The sequence below is a fragment of the Capricornis sumatraensis genome, chromosome 12, assembly GCF_032405125.1.
Source record: "Capricornis sumatraensis isolate serow.1 chromosome 12, serow.2, whole genome shotgun sequence".
NCBI classification, from domain to species: domain Eukaryota; kingdom Metazoa; phylum Chordata; class Mammalia; order Artiodactyla; family Bovidae; genus Capricornis; species Capricornis sumatraensis.
The window spans coordinates 88,755,826-88,773,718 of NC_091080.1; positions in this window are offsets into that span (position 1 = coordinate 88,755,826).

Below are 17,893 nucleotides of genomic sequence, written 5' to 3' on the forward strand. Positions count from 1 at the left end.
AAGCCCGACGAGATAGTTCCTCACAACGATCAGAATGACTGTAGGCAAGTAACAAGAAATAACACGTGTTGGGGAGGATGTCAAGAAAAGGGAACCCTCAAACACTGTTGGTAGGAATGTAAACTGATGACGCCCTTATGGGAAACAGTATGGAGGTTCCTCAAAAAAAAAAAAAAAAGAATAGAATGACCATATAGTCCAGCGATTCCACTCCTGGTATTTATCCAAAGAAAACAAAAACACTGATTTGTAAAGATTTATGCACCCCAATGTTCATAGCAGCATTATTTACAATTGCCAAGACATGGAAGAAACCAAAGATGGGGTAAATATATACAGTGATATATTACTCACCCATAAGATAGAATGAAACCTTGTCATTTGTGACCACATGGATAAACCTGGAGGATATTAAACTTAGTGAAATAAGTCAGAAATACAAAATCGGTAATGTTTCCACTTATATGTGGAGTCTAAAAACAAAGCAAATGGATAAATATAACAAAACAGAAATAGACTCACGGATACAGAGAACGAGTGTTTACTAGAGAGTGAAAGGAGCGAAATAAGTGAAGAGGATTAAGAGGTGCAAACTATTAGCTATAAAATAAATGTCACAGAAATATGGTGTACAGCACAGAGAATATAGTCAGTATTTTATAATAACTTTGTGTAATCTATAAAAAATATTGAATCACTATGCTATACCCCTGAAACAAATACTAAAAGTCAACACTGCTTCAGGTTTTTTAAAAAAAGAAACTCTACTTAGAAAACAATCAAGCTTGTACAATGTTTGACATTTTAGTGTAGATTTTGATTATGTCCATAGATCCCTTAAATAGCAAGCTGTGTATATAAAACAAACAAAAATAATCCATCTGCTCTTTGGTTTCTCTAATGGCTTAGCTAGCTTTCCTTGGTTTGACTGAAGTATTTTCAATTGTATCACATAATTAAAATCCTAGAATAAATGGAAATGAAAAGTTCTAAAAGGTTATTTTTCCTTTTTTCTGTTGCTCAAATAACTTAAATATTGCAAAATGAAAATTACTTAAATATTTGGAAGAAACAAACCTCCTAAAAATAGAGAGAATATTTTACCCAGAGATTTTTGTGTATTAAATTTTGTTTTGTATTCCCAGACTTATTAAAAAGCAAATTTGACTGATGGTGTTGAAATTATATTAAAGGTACTAATTGAATAATGCATTTTTCCTATGTGAGTCATAACACTGTGCAGAAATTTTGATGTGTTCCTCACATGAGTTTCATTTTTTCTGTGCTAGCTATTTAAACCTATACGATTTAGTCCTATAAATCACCTCCTACTGGAATAAAATTATCCTGAAAACATTTGCTGATACATCACTGACAATGGCATTTTAATGGATAAGAATGGATTTATAATGAAATATGCATTATATTTGAGGCTGAGGAAACAGCTTCAAATAGGTCTCATCGTATTTTGAATATTGTGTGTATGTGTGACTTCATCACTAACAGACTCTAAGAAACCATAAAGCAAACACACCCTCTATTTCAGATAGTCAGGTCACAGCTGAATGTTGATCAAATTACTCCCTCGAGATTTGCCAGTGATAACTCTTGTCTCTGATGCTTTAATACAGAAAATGAAGTAGGCCTGTCTGTCTCTCCTCTCTGTCTTTGCAATTTACACTTTGCACTTTGCAGTCTCATTCTTAACAGTATCTGTTTTCACTTGGAAAGCTGTCCATTACAGCCCTCTTAAGGATGTGTCATGAAGCTTCCAGTATCAGAACCTCCTGCTAAAGGGAATTCTTTCCCTTTGCAATATGTTGAGTCCTCTGCCTCTCACAATATGCTCAATCCCCTTCACAGAATAAATTTAAAAAAATTTATTTTGTGTTAACTGAACACAGTTTATATTTAACATTGATGATCACTAACAAAATACCACAAATTGCAGCCCCTGAAGATACACATCACAGTGCAGCCCAGTTATTCCTGGAAACCATCACTATTAGCAAAATCTGCAGCATTGTTATAACATTTGGCAGCCACATTCAAGGCTTTCTTGGGTGATACATTTACACACATCTTTATTGTATGGACCGGGGACAGATTGCTGGCTGTCCCCCTTTCAGGCCTCTCTCTCTGCATTTTGATAGATCTATATATATAATAACCTGAACACACAGCAGCCTGGAATTGCATTTATATTTCTTCACTTTATTTTTTTTTATCCTTTCAATAGCTATTTATTGATTACCATATGCCAGCCACTGTGGTTTCTAGGGCTGCAAATACAAATAAGAAACTCTCCTTGAATCAAAAGACTGAAAGACCATTTGAGAAAATGCGAAGAAAGGATGGGGCTTCCCAGGTGGTGCAGTGGTTAAGATTCTGCCTGCCAATGCAGGAGAGGAAAGAGACATGGGTTCAGTCCCTGGGTAGGGAAGATCCCCTGAAGGAGGCAATGGCAATGCACTCCAGCGTTCTTGCCTGCAGAATTCTATGGACAGAGGGGCCTGGCGGGCTGCAGTCCATAGGGTCACAAAGAGTCGGACATGACTGAACCACTGAGCATGCAGACACAGTTATTTAAAAGATTTAGGATAGCTGTTATGAGTTGAGTGTGTTCTCCTAAATGATGTTGAAATTCTAATGTGAAGTCAGAATCTGAGCTAATTTGGAAATGGGGTCTTCACTGATGATGAGTTAAAATGGGATCGTTTGGGTGGGCTAGTGTCTTTATAAAAATGTGAAAGGTTTTATTGAAATATAGTTGACATACAGTATTGTATTCCTGTCAAGTGTGCTACTCAATTATTTGGCATTTGAACACAGTATGAAATTTGTGATAACCATTTCTCCGCATGCAAATTTGGTGCAATGTTATTGGCTATGTTCCTTATGCTGTATATTACGCCCCTGTGGCTCATTCATTTTATAACTGAAGGTATGCATCTCCTAATCCAAATAAAAGGAAATTTGGACACAAAGACAGGCACACAGGGAGAATGCCAGCTACATGGGGATGGAGGCAAAGGTCTGAGTGATGCCTCTACAGATCACGGAATGTCAGAGACCTTTAGCTCCCACCAGGATGTCAGAGATAAGACCTGGGAACTGAATCTCACAGTCTCAGGAGGAACCAACTTTGCCAACACCTTGAACTTGAACTTGTGGTTTCTAGATCTGAGGCAATAAATTCCACTTGTTTAAGCCATCCAGTCTGTGGCAATTTGTTACAGCAGCCCCCAGAAACTAATGCAGTAGTTCTGCATTTACTCTTTAAATTTTAACACTGAAAGTCACTACATGCTGTGATGGCCTCCTACTAAGTGAATCTTTGCTCAAATGTAAATATTTCTCAAGGCAGTTGTTCTGTACAATACATCTATGTTCCTTTCTTTAATGAATGGATATTGCAGATTTATTCTCATTTTTCCAAAGTATCTCACTGACTTTTCAAGTGACTATTGGCTCAAGATAAATTAATATAATGCAAAAAAAAAAAAAAAAAATGACAAGCAAGCTATTTATACTCTTACTATCTCTCAGATGTTGGAGATTCAAAGGTAGTATTATTTCAATATTCCAAGGGTTGAACTTTGGCAGGATAATAAAGAGAATATTCTATAATATTCTCTGTTATTTTTGAGATAATTTATTTTGTATAATTGTGTTTTACAAGTTTATCGTACATGCAATAATTTAAAGCAGTTAAAAACAAGAGGTAGACATAGTCTCCTGATAGCCATGAATTGTGATTTCATTATAACCCTGCATTACTATATATTGTTATTAAATAGTAAATGATCAATTCTATGAATATGCTAAATACAAATCAAGGTACAAGCTAGGGAAATATGCTGAAGAATTAACATATCAATTAATAATACACTTATGGATTTTAAAATGCATAGGAATTAGCTTTTCCCTAAATGTTTATATTAACCTGCGTTAGATGGTTAGTAAACCAACCCCAGTGCTTTTGATCTGTACTGTTTTACTCTTCTGAATACATTTAAGTCAGAAACTAAACTAGGTTTCTAAAGTAACACCAGGGAAGAAAAGGGTTTAAATAGCCTACCAAGTAATATTTTAAAAATCTTTGATCAGACTGGCTCAATATCTCTATGCACCTCCATTTCAAAACTGCATAGAACTGTCAAGAAGGATAAGATTACATATCAGATATTGTCATACTTCTGCCCTGTCTGGTGATGAGATCTTATCAAGGTGAAGCTCTTCAATTTCTTTCTCTCTCTCTCTTTTTTATTCTAAGTGGGAAATGCATTACAAGGTCTTTGGGTCATAAGCAATGTTTCATAAAAAAATAAAAAATTAATTGGAGAAAAATAGTTTCTAGGGATTTTTTTTTCCCCCAGGCTGTTCAAACACCACATCTTTTCTTTAAAATCGAATTAAATTAAAGCAACAGGACCAATACATGCACAAAGGCATCACAAAGACGAGAATCATTTGGTTTTTGGGGGGTTGTTGCGATTTAGCTGAAAGAACAACTTTTCAGTATCAATATGTTACCTATGATCATGGACTGAGTGGAAACATGCTGTAATAAATCTTCTTATCTCACTCCATCACATTATGGAATAAATCTGGTGATTTGTTTTAGAGTCATTCATTTATTCATGAAGGAGATCAACCCTGGGATTTCTTTGCAAGGAATGATGCTAAAGCTGAAACTCCAGTACTTTGGCCACCTCATGCGAAGAGTTGACTCATTGGAAAAGACTCTGATGCTGGGAGGGATTGGGGGCAGGGGGAGAAGGGGACGAACAAGGATGAGATGGCTGGATGGCATCACGGACTTGATGGACGTGAGTCTCAGTGAACTCCGGGAGATAATGATGAACGGGGAGGCCTGGCGTGCTGCGATTCATGGGGTTGCAAAGAGTCGGACACGACTGAGCGACTGAACTGAACTGAACTGAACTTATTCATTCACGGTAATTTAGAAGGATGAGAGGACTTGAAAAGTCAGTCACATAGAAGTGTTTCTCCAAGTAGCACAGAGATATAATTGTTTAGTTGGCAAAGAGTTTTTCATTTTATCTATTAATCCCAGAATCACAGACAAAACCAGAAATCTGGGCATCACGTCTGCAAGTTCCTGCTTCTAATGCCACTTATTTCTTTACACAAGAATCAGCTGGTTTCATTGAAGGGAGTGCTATGATTCTGAACGAACGTGAAGAGGGGGCTTTTAGCCCAGGTCAGAAAGCTTGGACTTAATCATATGAATTTTTAAAAGCCATTAAAAGGATTTAAACAGGAGAATAACTGGTCAAAAATGGAGGTCAGATGCTTCTGTTGGAATCATCAAAGATGGCTTCAATGTGAGTGAAAGAACATAGCAGAATACACTGAATAAAATGATAAAAAATAAACAGTCAAAATTATACCATTTGCTATGGTAACACTGTTATACTCACCTGCATCTGAACGTTTTCACATTCAGTACACATTCTGTTTTTTGTTTGTTTTTAACTTTTTTTTATTTACTCTTTCCAAATATGTCCCACCTCCTCTATGTCTTAATTATATGACCCTACAAAATGCTTTGTAGGGTCCTATAGAGAAAAAGAAAAAACATTTTTGACCTGAATTCCATCTTATCCTCACGTTCTTACTCCCAGTAAAAGTTATGGGTTATACTGACTCCTTTCCTGTCACAGGTATACATTTCCAAATCCTCAGCTCTGATTCTGTTTTTCCCTTATTCTACTGTCATAGACTATGAATGAGTAAGGGCTTCCCAGGTGACACTAGCAGTAAAAAAAAATAAATAGATAATTAAATAAAACCCACCTGTCAATGCAGGAGTCATGAGATGATGCAGGCTTAATCCCTGAGTTTGGAAGATCATAGAACAGGGCATGGCTACCTACTTTAGTATTCTTGCCTGGAGAATCCTATGGGCAGAGGAACCTGGTGGGCTACAGGCCATGGTGTTGCAAAGAGTTGGACATGACTGAAGCAACTTAGCATGCATACGTGCACAGACGTGTAAAACTCTTCCAAGTGCATCCTGTTCCAATTCGCTTCTAACGTTGTTGCCAGGACTTGTATACATTTTTCTATAACTCACACTCATTATCCATTGCCCTGCATGAATCTCTTATCATGTCCTACATGTCCTAAATATCAACAATGACCTTTTCAATGGATCCAGGTGTTATGAGCTCTGGTCTATTGTCTCAGACATCATCCATTCCCAGAGCACGTTGCGTGCTTGCATGCTGAGTCGCTCAGTTGTGTCAGACTCTTAACGACCCCATGTACTATAGCTCGCCAGGCTCCTCTGTCTATGGGATTTTCCAGGCAATGATCCTGGAGTGGGTTGCCGTTTCCTTCTCCAGGGGATCTTCCCAACCCAGGGATCAAACCCAGGTCTCCTGTGTTGCAGGCAGATTCTTTACCGTCTGAGCCCCCAGGTGGTACCTTTATTCCAATGCTCTCATCCTACCATTTCTTCCAGCTAACCTGCCCTTTCCTTCTTCCTTCACTTTGTAAAATTAATCCTATGTCAGAAAACTCAAAAGTCATTTCTCACATGAAGCCTTTCCAGTAAGTAGCAGGCAGAATTATGCCTCCCCACCTCACCCCACCCCGACTCCCTGCGCAAGTATGTGCTAGTCACAAAACATGTGAATTCTTTGGGGTCCATGCAAAGGAGAATTAATGCTGCTAGTCGTTTGTTCTTGGGATGGGGAGATTACTATTCCAGTGGGGCTGATGTAATCACATGGGCCCATCTAATTGGGAAACAGACAGAAGAGACTTAAAGAGATGATAGTTCAAGAAAGTCTTGGCCTAACGTTTTGACCTTTAATATGGAGAAACGGGGCCACAGGAAAAGGAATATGAGAAACCCTTGAAGATGGAAAAGGGCAAAGAAATGGATTCTCCTCCCAGAACCTCCAGAAAGAATGCAGTATTACTGACACTCTGATTTTAGCCCAGCAAAGTTAGTTTCAGAATTGTGACTTCCAAAACTGCGTAATAAATTTAATTTGTTGTTGTTGTTAGTCCCTAAGTGTACGGTGATTTCTTATAGCTGTAACAGCAGAGGGAAGGTGTCACTAGTGGTGGAGAAATTGCCTGCCAATATAGGAGAAATAAGAGACAAAGTTTTGATCCCTGTGTCGGGAAGATCCCATGCAACGCTATTTCCTGCAGACCATCCTGCAGGGCATGAAAATCCATTCCAGTACACTTGCCTGGAGAATCCCAGGGAGAGAGGATCCTGGTGGGCTACAGTTCGTGGGGTCACAAAGAGTTGGACACGACTTAGCAACTTAGCACATACACACATACAGGACGGTCAACATCTCTCCCTTTAAGGAGAGAAAAAATATTCACACAGAAATTATACTATATGCCTGCCACATTTATAGGTGCTTTTCCATGTCCCTTTAGTTCATTTTGAACCCAGAGTGATGAAGATTATTATTCCCATCTTGAAGATAAATATTGCTCAGATTGCTTTGGGCTTCCCTGGTTGCTCAGGGGGTAGAGAATCCTGCTGCAATGTGGGAGACCTGGGTTCAATCCCTGGGTTGGGAAGACCCCATTGGAAAAGGGAATGGCTACCCACTCCAGTATTCTGGCCTAGAGAATTCCATGGACAGAGGAGCCTGGCAGGCTACAGTTCGTGGGGTTGCAAAGACGCGGACATGACTGAGCAACTTTCACTTTCAGAATGCTGTAGCACTTTATCAATTTCATAAAATTAGGTGATAGAGTCAGTGATGAAGGTGGATGAGAGGTGGAGAATGGGACCGATCTGAGTTGACCAGACTCTGAATGCAACTCTATTTCCTGCAGAACATCCTGCTTCGTGACCGTATCACAGATTTTCCATTTATATTCTCTTGTTCAGTGATCACAACTCTGGAGGCTGAGATAAGTTTGGTGACCTGCTCAGGATCGCGCAGCTGGTTGTTCTGATTCCAAACAAATGGTCTTCCCACTGCGCTCCGTCGCCAGCAGGCAGTCCTAATATCTAAAAAAGCTGGCTTGGCAGTTTAGCTGTGGCACAGCTACCCAATTCTGGCACAACTACACAGGGAAGTACAAAGCACAGATCTGTTTCTCATCATCTTTGATGGAAAGTGGTTGAAAAAAAACACCACTGGCATTAATTCCTCCCTTCTCCATCATGAAGCAATAGCTGGACTTTGAAAAATTTTAAAAGCAGACAAATTAATTTAATGGTTGCCCTAGTTTATTCTACTGGCTGTGAAACATTTTAACACAGCTGCTGAAGCATTTTGGCAACACGTGATGGTGTGTCCTTCCTTTGGGGATAAAGCATTACAGATGTATCAGAAGGTCTTATCTGTTTTCTCCAGCAATAACTCTCACAAACGTTTTGAAAAGAGGAAGACACCTATAAAAATTTGATCATACTTGTATTAAAAAACAAAACACAGGTGGAATAATTCTCTCTTATAGTCCCACTCTTCAACCCATAACTTTCTTCTACTCATCTTTCTTGACATTCTCCTGTGCTATGGATTATCACAGTTATTGAAAAATTATATCCATTGAGTTGAAAAGATTATTATCTTAGCTCCAACAAATAAAGAGAGATCATCAATTCAGATCATTCATTCAGTAATGTCTGACTCTTTGAGACCCCATGGATTACAGCACACCAGGCTTCCCTTTCCATCACCAACTCCTGGAGCTTGCTCAGACTCATGTCCATCGAGTTGGTGATGCCATCCAACCATCTCATCCTCTCTTATCCCCTTCTTCCTCTGCCTTCAATCTTTCCCAGCATCAGGGTCTTTTCCAATGAGTCAGTTCCTCCCATCAGGTGGCCAAAATATTGGAGCTTCAGCTTCAACATCAGTCCTTCCAATGAATATTCAGGATTGATTTCTTTTAGGATGGACTGGTTGGATCTCCTTGCTGTCCAAGGAACTCTCAAGAGTCTTCTCCAACAGCACAGTTCAAAAGCATCAATTCTTCAGTGCTCAGCTTTCTTTATAGTCCAACTCTCACATCCATACATGACTAGTGAAAAAAACATAGCCTTGACTAGACAGATCTTTGTTGGCAAAGTAATGTCTCTGCTTTTTAATATACTGTCAAGGTTAGACATAGCTTTTCATCCAAGAAGCAAGCATCTTTTAATTTCATGGCTGCAGTCACCATCTGCAGTGATTTTGGAGCCCAAGATAATAAAGTCTGTCACTGTTTCCATTGTTTCCCCATCTATTTACCATGAAGTGATGGGACCAGATGCCATGATCTTTGTTTTTTGAATGTTGAGTTTCGAGCCAGGTTTTCACTCTCCTCTTCACTTTCATCAAGAGGCTTTTCAGTTCCTTCTTGCTTTCCGCCATGAGGGTGGTGTCATCTGCATATCTGAGGTTATTAATATTTCTCCCGGCAATTTTGATTCTAGCTTGTTCTTCACTCAGCCTGACATTTTGCATGATGTACTCTGAATATAAGTTAATAAGCAGGGTGACAATATACAGCCTTGATGTGCTCTTTTCCCAATTTGCAACCAGTCTGCTGTTCCATGTCCGGTTTTAACTGTTGCTTCTTAACCTTCCTACAGATTTCTCAGGAGGCAGGTAAGAGAGATAATAGGTATTCTTAAAATTAATATAAAAAGAAGAAACGTGTCAAGTATTGAAAACTGTATTGCTTTTGAGTATATAGTACCTAGACAAAAAGGTATCCTTGCATTTCCAAGAATGAGAGAAAGGAAATTCTATATTTCTGAATGTCCTAAAAGTGTTGAAAAATGGAAACCCGGAACTGTAGATTCCAACCGGTACATGTTGTCCCTAGCCCAGTGCCACTGCCAGTAAATTATCCAAGATCTTAAGTTGTGCCTACTCTTAGGAGTTCTACTGAAAATCTTTCTGAAGATTATATATGTTATATACGGACGCAGTGGTTTCATGAGGAACCACGTGCATGCAGCGCAAATCTGCTTTTGTGCTCAGTTGCTTCATTTGTGTCCAACTCTTTGAGACCTTTGGACTGTAGCCCACCAGTCATCTCTGTGCATGGAATTGTCCCAGCAAGAATACCGGAGTGGGTTCCCATTTCCTCCTCCAGGGGATCTTCCTGACTCGGGGATCGAACCCTAGTCTCCCGCATCTGTTGCACTGCAGGCAGATTGTTAAACCCTGAGCCACAGGGGGGAGCCCCATATTAGACAGTCTGGCTATCAACTAGAAGAGAACTTTTGCGATGAGTTCCCAAGATGAGAGGAAATGAAATTATGCAAAAACTGGACTGAATGGTGTATCCACTAATCCCAACTCGCATTTCCTTTGAGCCCACTGAGAGAGATCAGCCTCAGTGTCTGATCTTATTCACTTGAGATGATCAGTGGAACTCTGAAACAAACAATGCTGTTTAAAGGATCAAGTTTATGCACATATTAAGTTACTGTAACAAAGTGTATTTTCTCCTTCCTCTTTGTCCTCAAAATAAATCAACAAAGATAAGCTAAAAACTCAGGTGACATTGAGATTCATAGAATTTTGAAAGAATCATTTTTCTCCTTTTTAAAATAAAGTTTTGGTTTTGTGGGGAAAAAAAGAAAAAGCTTTTTGGTCGCATTGTGTGGCATACAGGATGTTAGTTCCCTGACCAGGGGTCAGCCATGTGCCCCCTGCATCGGAAGTGTAGAGACTTAGCCACTGGTCCACCAGGGAAGTCCCATGAAAAGAATCATTCTTCTCATTTCTACACAAACCACAGCACCATTAGACCACGTTGAGACTGAAAAATGTTTTGAGGAAAATACCTCAGTTTGAACCTTTGTCACTTTTCCAGGAGCCCCTGATTCTTGTAGCCCCAAGCCTTGTTGGGTTTTTCTCTGACTTATGGCAGCCGACTCCAGTACTCTTGCCTGGAAAATCCCATGGGCGGAGGAGCCTGGTGGGCTGCAGTCCATGGGGTCATGAAGAGTCAGAAACGACTGAGCAACTTCACTTTCACTTTTCACTTTCATGCATTGGAGAAGGACATGGCAACCCACTCCAGTGTTCTTGCCTGGAGAATCCCAGGGATGGGGGAGCCTGGTGGGCTGCCATCTAAGGGGTCGCACAGAGTCGGACACGACTGAAGCGACAGCAGCAGCAGCAGTAGAAACAAATAAGGTGAACAGGAGGGTAGAAATTGTATCTATGGATCATAGACATGTGTAGGAAGGCAGGTGAAAAGGCTGTTTTTCACAGCTATAGGGTACAACTCAAATGTAGAATAAAAAGTCAAACTGAATCAAATCAGCTCAATGATTGCCTTTGAATATTGACAAAATATTCTAAAATGCTATTCAATTTGACTCTAAAGTAATCCAAACACTTTTAGTTTTTCTACAAATAAAGCGTCAGTTGTCTCATTCCCAAATAACAAAGAAAAAATGGAGAAAAAATCTATTAATACACTTGAGTTTACTCTAATGTATTTGTATCTCCATAAATAAAACACAAGGAAAAGATCTCAGGTATTTTCCTTAAGTAAAATGCTGTGAGAGCCACACTGGGGAATGAATTTCTATAGAGGTTGTTAACCTATATTGAGAATTTTCTGTGTAACAGGATGTGTCTACATTTGTTACACATGTTTAAATCTTCTAATCCTCTTTAAGGTAAAAGCTACTATTCACCGATTTGGGGAAAAAAATAAAAAATGAGATGATGAGAAACAAAATAACTTGTGCAAAGCCCAACATTTGACAAGTAGTAAGGCTGGAATTTTAAACCAACCAGACTGGCTCATAAAGTTCCTTATTTAGCTGTTTCCAAGGGCCTTTGAAGCCAATGGCACCCCACTCCAGTACTCTTGCCTGGAAAATCCCATGGACGGAGGAGCCTGATAGGCTGCAGTCCATGGGGTTGCTGAGAGTCGGACATGACTGAGCGACTTCATTTTCACTTCTCACTTTCATGCATTGTAGAAGGAAATGGCAACCCACTCCACTGTTCTTGCCTGGAGAATCCCAGGGACAGGGGAGCCTGGTGGGCTGCCGTCTATGGGATTACACAAAGTCGGACACGACTGAAGTGACTTAGCAGTAGTAGTAAGGGCCTTTGAAGTGAAAGTCTCTCAGTCATGTCATACTCTTTGAGACCTCATGGACTATACAGTCCATGGAAATTCCCAGACCAGAATACTGGAGTAGGTAGCCTATCTCTTCTCCAGAAGATCTTCCTGACCCAGGAATCGAACTAGGATCTCCTGCATTGCAGGTGGATTCTTTACCAACTGAGCGACCAGGGAAACCATCTAAGGGCCTTTCACTTCAGTTCAGTTCAGTTCAGTCGCTCAGTCGTGTCCGACTCTTTGCGACCCCATGAACTACAGCACGCCGGGCCTCCCTGTCCATTGCCAACTCCCAGAGTTCACTCAAACTCATGTCCATCGAGTCGGTGATTTCATCCAGCCATCTCATCCTCTGTTTTCCCCTTCTCCTCCTGCCCCCAATCCCTCCCAGCATCAGAGTCTTTTCCAATGAGTCAACTCTTTGCATGAGGTGGCCAAAGTACTGGAGTTTCAGCTTTAGCATCATTCCTTCCAAAGAACACACAGGGCTGATCTCCTTTGGAATGGACTGGTTGGATCTCCTTGCAGTCCAACGGACTCTCAAGAGTCTTCTCCAACACCACAGTTCAAAAGTGTCAATTCTCTGGCACTCAGCTTTCTTCACAGTTCCATACATGACCACTGGAAAATCCATAGCCTTGACTAGATGGACCTTTGTTCCTCTTCACTTTCTGCCATAAGGGTGGTGTCATCTGCATATATGAGGTCATTGATATTTCTCCCAGAACTCTTGATTCCAGCTCGTGCTTCTTCCAGTTCAGCATTTTTCATGATGTACTCTGCATATAAGTTAAATAAACAGGGTGACAATATACAGCCTTGACACACCTTTTCCTATTTGGAACCAGTCTGTTGTTCCATGTCCAGTTCTAACTGTTGCTTCCTGACCTGCATACAGATTTCTCAAGAGGCAGGTCAGGTGGTCTGGTATTCTCATCTCTTTCAGAGTTTTCCACAGTTAATTGCGATCCACACAATCAAAGGCTTTGGCATAGTCAATAAAGCAGAAATAGATGTTTTTCTGGAACTCTCTTGCTTTTTCCATGATCCAGCAGATGTTGGCAATTTGATCTCTGGCTCCTCTGCCTTTTCTAAAACCAGCTTGAACATCTGGAAGTTCACGATTCACGTATTGCTGAAGCCTGGCTTGGAGAATTTTGAGCATGACTTTACTAGCGTGTGAGATGAGTGCAACTGTGTGGTAGTTTGAGCATTCTCTGGCATTGCCTTTCTTTGGGATTGGAGTGAAAACTGACTTTTTCCAGTCCTGTGGCCACTGCTGAGTTTCCCAAATGTGCTGACATCTTCATTGTAGCACTTCCACAGCATCATCTTTCAGGATTTGAAACAGCTCAGCTGGAATTCCATCACCTCCACTAGCTTTGTTCATAGTGATGCTTTCTAAGGCCCAGTTGACTTCACATTCCTGGGTGTCTGGCTCTAGGTGAGTGATCACACCATTGTGATTATCTTGGTTGTGAAGAGCTTCACCATCCTTATGGCAGAAAGTGAAGAGAAACTAAAGAGCCTCTTGATGAAAGTGAAAGAGGAGAGTGAAAAAGTTGGTTTAAAGCTCAACATTCAGAAAACTATGATCATGGCATCTGGTCCCATCACTTCATGGCAAATAGATGGGGAAACAGTGGAAACGGTGTCAGACTTTATTTTTTGGGGCTCCAAAATCACTGCAGATGGTGATTGCAGCCATGAAATTAAAAGACGCTTACTCCTTGGAAGGAAAGTTATGACCAACGTAGATAGCATATTCAAAAGAAGAGACATTACTTTGCCAACATGGTTAATAAAAGTAAAGCAAAATCTGTGTGATGGATAACAGTAATTGCACTTTAATTTGTTTTAATGAATGTTTGCATATATACTGCTTTTGTTCAGTCACTAATCACGTCCAACTTTTTGCAGCCCCATGAACTGCAGCATGCCAGGCTTCCCTGTCCTTCACTATCTCCCAAAGTTTGCTCAAACTCATGTGCATTGAGTCAGGGATGCTATCCAACCATCTCATCCTCTGTGGTTCCCTTCTCTTTTTGCCCTCAGTCTTTCCCTGCATCAGTGTCTCTTGCAATGAGTCAGGTCTTCGCATTAGGTGGCCAAAGTATTGGAGCTTCAGCTTCAGCATTATTCTTTCCAATGAATATTCAAAGTTTATTTCCTTTAGAATTAACTGGTTTGATCTCTTTACTGTCCAAGGGACTCTCAACAGTCTTCTTCAGCACCACAGTTCAAAAGCGTCAATTCTTCGGTGTTCAACCTTCTTTATGGTCCAACTCTCACATCTGTGCATGAGTACTGGAAAAACCATAGCTCTGACTATACGGACCTTTGTCAGCAAAGTGATGTCTCTACTTTTTAATACATCGTAACAAAGGGATGGTACAGGGAGGGAGGAACGAGAAGGGTTCAGGATGAGGAACACATGTATACCTGTGGCAGATTCATGTGGATGTAAGGCAAAACCAATACAATATTATAAAGCAATTAACAATTAAAATCAAATAAATAAATTAAAATAAATTTATATTAAAAAATCAATATCCATCTTGACAATGTTTTAAAACTATTTTAAGCATACAGATTTAAAAGAAAAAAGAAGTGAATAACAGAATCCAGGTAACTTCCAGCCAACTTCAATAATTCTGGAATTATAGCCAATATTGTTTCAGCTGTACCCACTTCCCACCTCCAGATTGTTTGGAATGAATACTCAGACATCTGATCATATTCGAAGATGTAGTTAGTGGGAAGTTTCTACACAGATCCAGGTGTGAGTTATCTGGATGCAAGAATAGAGGTTGGCAGACAATTGTAAAGAACAAAAGAGGCAGGATGGGGCTTCTGGTAGGATTTGGAAGCTTGTAGATCAGAGGGCATCTGGCAAAGCTAAGCATGACTGTGGCCAAGGGAATCTGCTGGAGATTCCAAGGCATCTGGAAAGGACAATTGTGCAAGCAAACTGCTCAGCTATGACAAAAGGAGTGCTAAAGCTCCACCAACGAGTAAGAGTGAGCATTCAGCAAAATACCTGGGCTAACAAGAATACTGAGTCTCACTTCTCACCAGTGCAGTCTTCCTATCCATGGATGGTTGCCCCCACCGTCCCCCCCACCCCACCGTGGATCTCCAGGTTAGCAAAGGGCATCGCAAGATAAATGGGCTGAGCCATGACCAAGCTTCAGAAGTTGAATCTGGCTGAAGTCGAGGGGCATAATGAACTTTGTGGACACCTCGCCAGGCTTGTCATTTTTGCTCGATGCCCCTTGCACTGGCAGAAAGAAAGGTGGTAATCATCCTCTCTAAAATTCTCTCTGACTTAGAACAAAATGAACTCTAGTGCAAGGAAAGGTTTCCCCTTTTACTGTTTCTGACACAAATTTGAGTGTTATGCAGCAGGAAGTGCTTGACACTGTAATTTAAAATGACACGGGGAAGTGAGCTGTGAGATGCGCCTGAATGTGATATTCCCCTTGGACCTCACCATCCCAACATCCTCCTCTGAAGCTGTCACATTGTGTGAGGTGCTAAATGGAGATGAAGGTGGGTGAACATATTTTCACAGCAGGTTAAGTACATAGAGTTCTGGGAATAGGGATCATGCTTAAAAGAAGCCTTGGCAATCTATCGATCTGTCCATCCTGGCGTCTATTGTTCCCGGATTCCCTGTGCACCCAGAATGCCTGGAAGGAGAAAGCTGGCTTAGATTTAGCTACTTTTGAACAGAAAGGGTAAATAACATGTATTATTTTGAGAATTTGGGTTTGAAATATGGACAGTGGTTTTTTTTTGTTTTTTTTTCCCTGTGCCATATGGAATGAGGAATCTTAGTTCAATAACCAGGGATTGAACCCATACCCTCTGAGATGGAAGCATGGAGTATTTATCACTGGACCACCAAGGAGGCCCCTGGACATTGTCCCTAAGGCTAGAACCTGCTTTCTAAATTCATGGCAACGTAATCATTCTCCAGGTGAAATGGAAACTATCATAACTCAATATTTGAAAAATCAAACACTTCAACCAGAGAATATCAAGAGGATTAAAAAGTGAAATGATAAAGATATTAAAATATGCTAATACAAATTGATAATTATATAGCAAGATATTAATAATCATCACTATTGTTAATTGACAGAGAGCTACCATATTTAGTTTGGTAGAAATAGAATAGAGCTCTAGAATAGAACAGAATTGACATTTTAAAATTAATACTTATTTTGAAGAGAGAAAGGAAATCTAACTCAGGAAAATATTTCTGTGAAATGCTTTAGAGAACTGATGCTTCATATTCCAAACTTTTATTTCTTTCAGAAAAAGGAAGTATAATAAAACAAGACACTTAGATTCTAAAACCATTGGAGGATTAATTTGAGCGAAATCCCGTTGATGATTAATTGATGATGATGGTGATTACAGTGATAATGGGGCAGTGCTGGAAGCCACCTGAATTTGGAAGGTGTGAAAATTCACCACTTGTGGGGGAAAAAATGTATTTTTCTGTAGCTATTTTTAAACTCAAGATCTTGTTGTTCATATACTGCTAAGTTGCTTCAGTCGTGTCTGACTCTGTGCGACCCCATAGACGGCAGCCCACCAGGCTCCCCCGTCCCTGGGATTCTCCAGGCAAGAACACTGGAGTGGGTTGCCGTTTCCTTCTCCAATGCATGAAAGTGAAACGTGAAAGTGAAGTTGCTCAGTCGTGTCCATCCCTCAGCGGCCCAATGGACTGCAGCCTATCAGGCTCCTCCGCCCATGGGATTTTCCAGGCAAGAGTACTGGAGTGGGGTGCCATTACCTTCTCTGTGTTCATATATAATCACCCAATTAATTGAATTACGTAGCTAATAAATATTAGAGGATCAAAAGTATTTTACTGGTTTAAAAATTAAGGCAATACTGTAGTTCTACCTAATTGTATTAACCTTCTTGGGGAAAATATTGCTGAATTGAGTACTATAAAAACCTGGCACAGTGGGAATAAATCATCTCATACTGTTCACAGAAGACTGGCTTCATTATCCATGCTAAGAATACAAGGGAAAATGTCTTTGAAATGTAAGCTACACATGGGTTTGTTTTTAGTTGTGATCTCACATGGGTTACTATGTGATCTTTGGGAGTTTCAGTGATGCAAAATGTACTACTTGCTTTTGAAAGGCACTGCTGGGGCGAAGATAAATGAATTTTCATATAAATACCTGGGGAGCTCTGAAATTTATTTTAACAAGCAGAAATGCATTATTAACAGCTATATAGCTCTCCAAGCCTCAAGAAGTTGCTACTAATTGGAGAGTTAAACGTGCATTGGGTTGAATGAATCTTGGTGCAAAAAAAAAACTTGTTTTAATTTAATAATCAGATATTGTGCAACAATACACATTAACATCATACTGAAAATCTGTCTTAATCTACTGCAATATGTTCAGTGATGACGTTACAGAGCACAATATACAGAGAAAATAAATAATTGGTTTACTGGTAATTTTATTATAATTGTTTCATTTTACAAGTTTTGTTAATGTCCATGGGAAAATAGTCCAGAATTTGCACACGGTGGAAACCTTTTTGATGGCAGGACTTTCATGCCACAAAATATTTTTCATCAAAATTCTTTTATGCTTTTCATTCATATTACAAATCAATGACAAGCAGCCAAGAGACAACATTCACTGATTGACTGACAAGTGGTGATTTGCAATCTGGCCATTTCTAAATCTGCTTTTGCATGTGTTTTTAAATTGCATGATCTGTGAAGCTATTAAGCATTAAGTAACAAAGAAAC